Below are 9,744 nucleotides of genomic sequence, written 5' to 3'. Positions count from 1 at the left end.
TTAAACATCAGACGGGAAACCATAAAAATACTAGAAGCATCCACAGGCAGCAAAATCTCAGACGTATGCCAAAAGAACTTCTTCACTGATACTGCCCCTAGGGCAATGGAAGCTAAAGAGAAAATAAACAAATGGGACTACATCAAAATAAAAAGCTTTTTTACAGCAAAAGAAACCATCAACAAAACAACAAGAAAGCCCATGGTGTGGGAGAACATATTTGCAAATGATACCACTAATAAAGGTTTAATCTCCAACATCTACAAACAGCTTATACAACTAAATAAAAGGAAGATAAATAATCCAATTAAAAAATGGGCAATGGACCTAAATAGAACATTTTCAAAAGAAGACAGAAGGAAGGCCAAAAGGCACATGAAAACATGCTCAAAGTCACTAATTATCCGAGAGATGCAAATCAAAACAACAATGCGGTACCATCTCACACCTGTCAGAATGGCCAACATCAACAAATCAACAAACGACAAGTGTTGGCGAGGTTGTGGAGAAAAAGGAAACCTCGTGCACTGCTGGTGGGAATGCAGACTGGTGCAACCACTGTGGAGAACAGTGTGGAGTTTCCTCAAAAAACTGAAAATGGAACTCCCATTTCTAGGAATATAATCCCACTTCTAGGAATATATCCCAAGAAACTAGAAACACCAATCAGAAAGGATATATGCACCCCTATGTTCATAGCAGCACAATCTACAATAGCCAGAATTTGGAAACAGCCTAGGTGCCCATCAGCAGATGATTGGATCCAAAAACTATGGTACATCTACACAATGGAATACTATGCTGCCATAAAAAAGAAGGAATTCTCATCGTTTGCAGCAACCTGGATGGAATTGGAGAACATCATGCTGAGTGAAATAAGTCAATCAATGAAAGAGAAACACCACATGACCTCACTCATTTGTGGATAATAAAGAGCATTATAAACAGATGAACCAAAAGATAGATATAGAGACAGTATATCAACAAGTAGACTGTCAAATTACAGTGGGGAAGGGAGGAAGATCTGGGGGAGATAATAGATCAACCGAAGGACTTTTATACATTCATATAAGTACAACCAATGGACACAAAACTCTGGGGAGGGAGGGGATGTGTGGGAGGGAGGGAGGGGGGCAAAAAAAATCAATAAAAAAATATATTAAAAAAAAAAATAGAAGTAACCTCTGTTTAGACTCGCAGGGGTCCTCAAACTTTTTAAAGTGGGGGCCAGATCACGGTCCCTCAGAGAGCTGGAGGGCCGGACTATATGTACTACTAATTCCTACTGTAACACCTAGGCTGCGCTCACTGCCCAAAAAACCTGGCGGGCCGGATCAGACTCCTATGCGGGCCGCATGTGGCCCACGGGCCGTAGTTTGAAGACGCCTGGTAGAGCAATGCTCTCCCATCTAGCCCATTTTTAATAAGATTGCACATTGCAAATGAATGTAATAAAATTTATCTTCAAGAAGTAAAGATAGATGCAAAGCACATGCCATAGTTTATAATGCATGTTTGTTATCTGACTGCCTTTTGAACCTAAGAGATGAATTTCAAAATACATTTCACCAATGCTTGCTCTACGTTAAGAATAACGCAAACTTTCTGAATAAATCTGGTCTCTAGTTTTAAAAGAAAATATCTGTGTTATTAAAGAAATGGTCAGAAGTTAGAATGAGGACTACATAATAGGCAGACTTGTGTCTTTTCATTTTGTTCTTTGGTCACGTCTACTATTAATGAAAAAGAGGAGGAGATGAAGAAGAAAGAAATATCCGGTGTTGAGTTGCTCATTTACAGTCCACTGTTTCTGAAAACACCTGTGCTTGTCATTCAACAGGATGGCTTCTTCCCTCAGGATTGACCTTGAACTCAATGCATGAAATGGGCCAGTAAAGCTAGACTCTTACACAGTGGTGCTTTGATAAACAAACTCTCCAGCAACACCCTATTAATCAATTCATGTCACCAGCAGATATGTTAAAAATATAAATCATGCAAATCAGGACTACCTGATTTTGCAGCTGTGAGGCATAGACTTCTGTCAAACTTTGATTTGTCCTCACTAAACTGAAGACAGTAAAATTGTCAAGTCTGAAATATCTTTTCCCTGTTCTGCTCCCTTTTCCTATCTCTGTTCTCTTACATGTGAGGTTAACACTCTCTGGCCTGTTTACTCGTTTCCAGTCAGTTCAGCTCAGGGTCTGCTTGTTGGGCAGCAGGCAGTGGGCTCTACGCCAGGCAGCGGGGTGAATAAGGCAGGCCCTTGCCCTCTGGGAGCTCACACACTAGAGAAGAACTCCTCAGTCCAGTGTTGAGATCCAATGCCAATCATCTGAAACAGAACAATAATCACAAAACAGTAATGTTAATGTTTCCCAGTGATTTTTATTTAAGACTCTCTCTTTTCCTCCCTCCGCCCTCTAGCATATTCTAACAGCTATTTAAAATTAGAACAGATTTAAAATATCCATACATTAACACATATATTTGCATTCACATGTTTTCTCCAATAAAAGGGCCTAGCTGACACCTGGCCATAAATGACAGCCCATCTGGTCCATGCCACAAGCCATAAACCTTAATTTTAGGAACATTAGTCATGTATGTGGCAGAGGAAAGAGGCAACCACTGGATTTATCTTATTTCAGTCAAAAAGAACTTGAAAACAGATCATGTGCAGTGGGTCAAAACTCGCTTACATTTATTGGTAACTAACTCATTTTAAAGAGCTCTCATCTATGTTCTCACATTTTAATACTCGCATTTCTAATTGTGGAGTTTAAAAGGTGCCCTGCCAGCAGTGGTTCTTAAAATGTATTGTCTACCAGAATGGTCTGAAGGGTTTCTTAAAACACAGATCGCTGTGTGCCACCCCAAGTTCCTCATTCAGCAGTCTGTTATGGGGTCTGAGCGTTGGCATTTCTAACCAGCTCCCAGTTGATACCTGATGCTGCTGCCTGGGAATCTCACTGTGCTAGACTAACTGAATTTCTTACAGTAATAAGCAAGTGGGGGAATTCTGTTCTGCCACTAGGGGCTGCATACCCTTTTAGGCTTGCCCATCAAGGCATCCCTAAAAATTGATTCTCAAGAACCCTTTCTCTAGTGCAGTGGCCACAGCAGGATGGTGGAGCAGGTGAGTGGGAGTGCCAGACCAAGGCAGGGCGCCAGTCACTGTCATCTAGGCTAGCCTCTAGCCTCTAGTTGTTACTGAAAATTATTGATATTTATTCCTGTGCACCATGGTCCCACTGGGCGCTTGCACATGCTGCTGGCACCCCACCCATTGCCAGCACCAGCCCAGCTTGCACCTGCTGCTGGTCTCGGCACTGTCAGCGGGTATGAGCAGCAGTTACCCCTGAGGACTTCTCCAACTCCCCTTGCTCCTGAGGGGCAATTGGGGCAACAGCCATGGCTTGCACCCACTGATGACACTGGCCCCGCTCACACCCACTCCTGGCGCCACCCCAATTGCTCTGTGCTGTTAGCTAGTTCAAGGTGGGCTAGCACCATCAGCACATGGGAGCAGCAGACTGTGGGATCGGGGGCTGTGGTGAGAGGGGCTGGGCGGGGGAGCAGTGGATTGGCTGAAACTCGCCCCTGTGCCCACTGCAGCCTCGAGGCCCACAGTTCCTTTCAAGGTGCACAAATTGGTGCACTGGGCCACTAGTTATTATAATAAAAGAACTGTAATCATATTGAGGCACATATGAGTAGAACTTACTTAGTTTCTAATTGAGAATGGCTATCTTCTGTCAAGACAAATAGGCAGGCATAAAGTATAATAAAGTTGTTTGATTATTAAACTTCTTGTAACAATATTCTTGGTGAGACATGTTGAGTTCACAGACACCTGGAAATTGAGGGTAATGGCTGTGTCCTCCTGTACTCGCTCACTGCCATCAGTTCCAAGCATCATGGTAAGGGATTATGTTCTTAAAAAACAATGAACAAATTTAGGAGCGTGAGGTGTATCTCAGTCCAATTCAAAAGTGTTAAAGTCCTACTGAATGTGGTAAGAAGATCTAAATTCCTACAGAAGTCTGTGTGCTAGGTACAGTTTGCATCTCCTGTTCACAGTTGGGGAATTGAAGCTTGGGGAGGAGAAATGACTGTACAAGGTCACAGTGCTAAGGTCTGGCAGAGCCAGTACTCAAAGTCAGGCAATGCTCTTAACCATTGTGGCTCTTGCCTCTGGGTTAGTCCCATAGACAGCTACTCATAGTAAATTACAGAATCATGGCGGTTGATGTCATTAAAAATAGAGAAGGTAACATGGCACGTTCTGCCCCACAAGGTACAAAGAAGAAACTGGGAAAGTGGAAAATTTTAACACCATGACCCCTGTGTAAAGGGGAGAGAGAGGTTGGATTAGATACAGAGCACACAGAATAAATCTCATGGAATGTTTCAGCATCTGTCTGGATTTTTTCAAAGTAAGCTGACTTCTTTTATAATGTCATATCATGTTTCTCAAAAACTACATCATAGCCTATTTTTATTTTGTCATATAATAATTTGTGTGCTGCTGATTAAGACCAGCAAGAATAAAACTCTAGGCTCCTACTGTCAGGACATTCAGCATTCCATTAGACAAATTACAAACATATGCTGTGTGCCTACTCACCACCCAGTCTTTGTGCTAAGCTTTTGGGGAAAATATAAAAATATCAGACATAGTTACCATCCTAAAAGAACATATGATCTGGTTGGTAAGATGAGGTAAACACAATTAAAATGATTATATAAAATCAGAATGACCAAAATAGAGGATCAGACCAAAGGGGAGTGACTAGGAAGACAATGTTATGCTGACAACACGGGAAACCTATAAGTAAACAGGTGGAAATATGCAAACTGCATTTAGCCATTCTGCCTACAACAGGGCAATACATTTTAAATTCAGACTGAGGGCAGATTGTGGAAGGCCACTCCAGAACAAAGATCAACATTATTTATAGGAATACATATATGTCCAGCACCCAACAAGCTAAAATTCATAATGTCTGAAATCCAATTTAAAAATCAGTGGGCGTTTAAAGAAGAGCGAAAATATAGCTTAAGATGAGAAGAAAAAATAAATAAATCAAACTGACTCAGAAGTGACATGGAAGATAGAACTATTATAACTGTATTCCTTATGTTTAAGAAACCAGGAAAAAAAAGATTGAACATAATGGAGAGAATGGAATAGCTTCTCTGGTTCAAGGAATGTTAACCTGAAGATGAGAAAAAGCATGTGGCTCAGTGAAGCAGTTTGAGAATTATTACTCTTGGAGCCAGTGAAGACTTTTCAGCAAAATTTGACATGAAAATAGCGGTATTTTAGAAAGATGAGTGGGTAGGGGATTTAGAATGAATTGATGGGAGGACTAGAAGCAAAGATTTCAGGCAGGAGGTAACTAATAAAACAACAGGAAAATGAGATTTTTGGCCTCAAAGAATAGCAGTGGAAACAAGAACATTTTTTTCCTTTTTAATTTACATTTTGTTACCAATGGCACCTAGCATTATACTTTTAGTAACAAAATGTAAATTTAAAAGAAAAAAAACTCATATACTTCTATTGGGTGTCTTAGAACAATGTATCAGAAGGCATTGTCTGAAATTTCATGGGGCTTTTTAGAAATAAACAGAAAAATTCATATTTTGTGTGAAAGTTAGAATTGGAATGGTGCTTAGTTTTAGGAATAAGTTGATTAATTGAGTGGGGTCAAACTTTGTGACAAGCTAAGTTATGAAGAAAGAGACTTGGATTTAAGTAGAAGAAATTATATGAGCAAAGACACCAAAAAGGAAACAACCCACTCAGAAATGCCTCAAAGCAGAGCTATCCAACAGAAATAGAATGCAAGCCACATGCGTAATTTTAAATTTTCTAGGAGTCACAAAACGTAAAGAGAAACAGGTAAATTTAATTGTATTAATTATATGAACAGATAACATTTAATTTAAACCAATATACCTAAAATATATTATCTAAAACTATTGAGAAATTTTATATATTTATTTCATTCAAAGACACACACACATTACTTTGGTGCATTTTACCCTTATCACACAACTCAGTTTGGACTAGTACTAAGTAGTCACACTTGGCTATTGTATTCAGCATGGAGCCCATGAGCACCAGACAACCAGCCTTGCCTTCCTCTACAATTTATTTTCCACCTTTGACCCATTTGAGCATCTATTTAGTGCAAGTTAGTTCCCCTACTCGAAGCACCAGGCAGAATTAGACACAGTAAAAAGAATAGAGGCCCATAGCAAGTATTTTTGTGGAAGAGGTCTTTAGCTAGTGCTTATAGAAATAAAGGAGGCAATGGGTGGAGCCAGGCTGTGTGCGTGGTGATTATAATTCAAGGCCAAGGTGTCAAACACAAGTAGAAAGAGTGAGGATAGGAATATAGGCTATTTGGTTCCAGTTTCTTTCTACTCTAATTTTGCACCCTTGGGATCATTACTTAAGTTCTCTAAGTATCGCTTTTCTAAGTGTAAAATAATATGCAAAAAAAAAAAAAATACCTGGACTCTGTGAGATGCTGTAAAATCAAAGTCATAATATGAATGCTCTCAATTGTAGAAGTTACATCTCATGTAGAGAGAATGTTAAGGAAGCAATTATCTCTGTTTTTATTGAAAAGGTGTCCCAGGGTCTGATGTGCTTCAGTGTGATAGGCTGCTCTACAGAACTAGTACCTTTGGTCGTCCCCACCAGTCCAGAAAAGTTAGGTAATTACTTTCCCAGTCCCCACCTCCTTCTTCCCATTCTTCCACTCCTCCCCAGAGGGTGTGAACTTGAGATAAGGCCAAGGAAACAAAAGGGACTGCATCACAGAGAAGGAATTCAGGATGCCATAGAGGTGAAGAGATGAAAGCTGAAGAATAACTGAGATTCCATAGGGAGTTCCTCCCTCACCTTAAAATGAGCAATTTCAGGGGAACAGTAGAAAAAAAGATACCTTATTTAGGAGAGCAATTTGTCTTGGGTGAATTGTTCTTCCTACTAGGTGTACCAGTTAATGATATGGATTATTATAGTAGTCTCAAGTTATATTTTCTGTGATTGTACTTTAATTCAATTCAGATATAGTGAAACAATAAAATATTTTTAAGAGCTTTTATTATTTTTCTTCTCATAAGTTCTGAGCAGAATAGGTCAAATGGGTGAGACCAAGTGTGACCTGGCGAGCACACTGCCCCAGAGAAGGTCTGACAGCAAGCAGGATGGAGTTCAGGCTGATATAACTGCTGGAACTTCAGTGCAGCTCAGAACACAGGAAGGGTAAGCAAGAATAGTACTGAATTTATGTTGAGGACCTGATCTCACATCATTGTTGATTATTTATTAGCTAAGCCTTCTGAGATTTTGCACATATGCTCACCTGACCATCAGGGAAGAAAATGTATAGAAGATTGTAATGCCCAAGTGTCATAAACCCCAAAGACTACCAGGGAGCCGAATCCAATGCAATTGCAGAAAGCCTGTATTTATTTCGGACTAGTCCGAGCTCAGTCCCACTTACACAAGTGAGGGCATGACAAGAAAGAGAGAGAACTTAACATATCAATGGGTTTTATAGGGAGGGTGGTGCTGCTACCTTGGCTGACCTGATTGGTTGGGTTAGGTCTAGGGTCCAGTTACCGGGAGCTGGCCCCGCCCCACCCTGCCCTCTCACCCCACTCTGCCCCTTCACCCCGCCCTGCCCTCTTAAGATGAGAGGGTGATTGGTCAAAGGTAAGTTCCTATACAGATATCGATTAGGATGACCATCCAAATGTCAGATGCACTGAAATCCTCACAGCACAGAGCAGGGAGTAAGACTATGGGAGAGTCAGGTTATATTTCAGGTTATATATATGGAAGACCTGGAAACCAGGCAAAATCATAATCATGGAGGAATTTGAGTTCCGTAGAGAAAACCAGAACACATGTGGCACATTAAGATTTCATTATTAGGACTTGGTAGTAAGGTAGGATTTAATTAAAAGTCAAAAGCCTAGGTAGTGGAATTTGGACATCTGATTAGAATTGGATCATCAGAAAGTTTTACAAGGTAAAACCACTGTCCTGCCTCACCCAGCAGGATTTTTAAAAAACGATGCCTGGTCAAAGGTAGGACTGACTACGATTGTTGGATGGGAATGAATGAATGTACATCTGCCTGAACTTTTTCCTACTTGTTATAGGACCTTTCATAGGATAGTGTGCTCTCCACGTCAAATCTAGACCATGCACTCCTAGATTTGGTGGTAAAGAGAGATACTACCTAGAGAGCCAAGTACATTTTTTACTATAAGCATTAAACACACACACACACACACACACACACACACACACACACTGAATCGGAAAAAAATAGACTCATACATTTGAAGTGCTTTTTGAAAGATTCCTGATTTCTATTCATGGGTCACTACAAGAGCATTTCTTGTCATTAATCCAAGAAGTCCTGTGAAATATATGATTGTTCTTCAGCCATTGCACAATTGCTCGCACTGCCAGTAACAGAATACTAATGAGATGCCTGGGCCCTTTAAGAAAACTGAGTGATAGTGATCATCAAAGTGCACATCTAAAAATCCAACTGCATATAATAAAACATGTCAGCTAAATTAATCCACTTAACTTACAAAGCGGAGATCAGACTAGTCTATTTAAGAATACATTATCTTCCAGGAGGTTTACCCTAAGAAGGGTGCCAGATACAAGCTCTATCAAATCAATCACATCCAAAACTAAAGTCAGTTGTCTTTCCATATGTTCAAAAAAAGTAAAGAATAAAATTACTATTGAACAGGAAACTGGCTTAATTTCTTTTCTTAATTTTTATCAAAAAGTCAGGTGTAAGAAATATTATAAATTGTCCTCTTTACAAACTGTTCCTAAAGTTTAAAACGATGGATTCAAGAAACCACTGACTGAGGTGAGAGAAAAACATCACATTTTCTTTTTGAGGTGACTTTTTGATAATGTGCTTCTAGCATTTGAAGCATTCCTAAGTTATGAACAGTTAACACAATACGGCTCCTCACCACATCCTACATCAGCTGGGATCTCTTTCCTCAAAATAGGTGAGAAAAAAGACAACACAGCCTTGCTATTGTAAAATAGCACAATTCAAAGCACATTGCCCAGAGAGTGCTTGACATTAGCATCCTATGGCACATGTGTCAAACACAAGGCCCGCGGGCCAAATCCGTCCCGCCAGGCCTTGCAATGTGGCCCGCACCACGCTGTCATCACTGCACTCCGCTGCGTTTCCATCACAATGACAGTTTATGACTCTTCAGTAAACCATTCGACCCGCGATTTAGACTGGATTTTAGATTTTGGCCCCTTCTCTGATTGAGTTCGACACCCCTATCCTATGGGAATTAGCTAGAAATGCAAATCATAGACCCACTGAAGACCTAGTGAATCAGAAATTGAGGATAAGCCCCACCATTCTGTAGTTTAACAAGCCTTCCAGGTAATTTTTTATGTATACTCAAATTTAAGAACTACTGTTGAGCCTAGTAAAAAGGAGCTGGTTTTCTTGGTAACTAAGGTAAGTGTTACTGAGAACAAATATTAACAATTCAGGCTTATTATAATACTAGAGGCCCAGTGCACAAAAATTATACACATGTAGGGTCTATAGAGGTTGCCAGATGCCAAATGGGACCTCCCTTCCTCAGTGGCTGCCTGCTGCTGGCCAGGGCCTCCCTTCCTGAGGCTGGCCAGCTGGCCCTGCCCCC

This window comes from Pipistrellus kuhlii, unplaced genomic scaffold (genome assembly GCF_014108245.1).
Source record: "Pipistrellus kuhlii isolate mPipKuh1 unplaced genomic scaffold, mPipKuh1.p scaffold_m20_p_2, whole genome shotgun sequence".
In the NCBI taxonomy this organism is placed as follows: Eukaryota; Metazoa; Chordata; class Mammalia; order Chiroptera; family Vespertilionidae; genus Pipistrellus; species Pipistrellus kuhlii.
The sequence above is the reverse complement of the archived record's forward strand: the minus strand, read 5'-3'. Positions refer to the sequence as shown.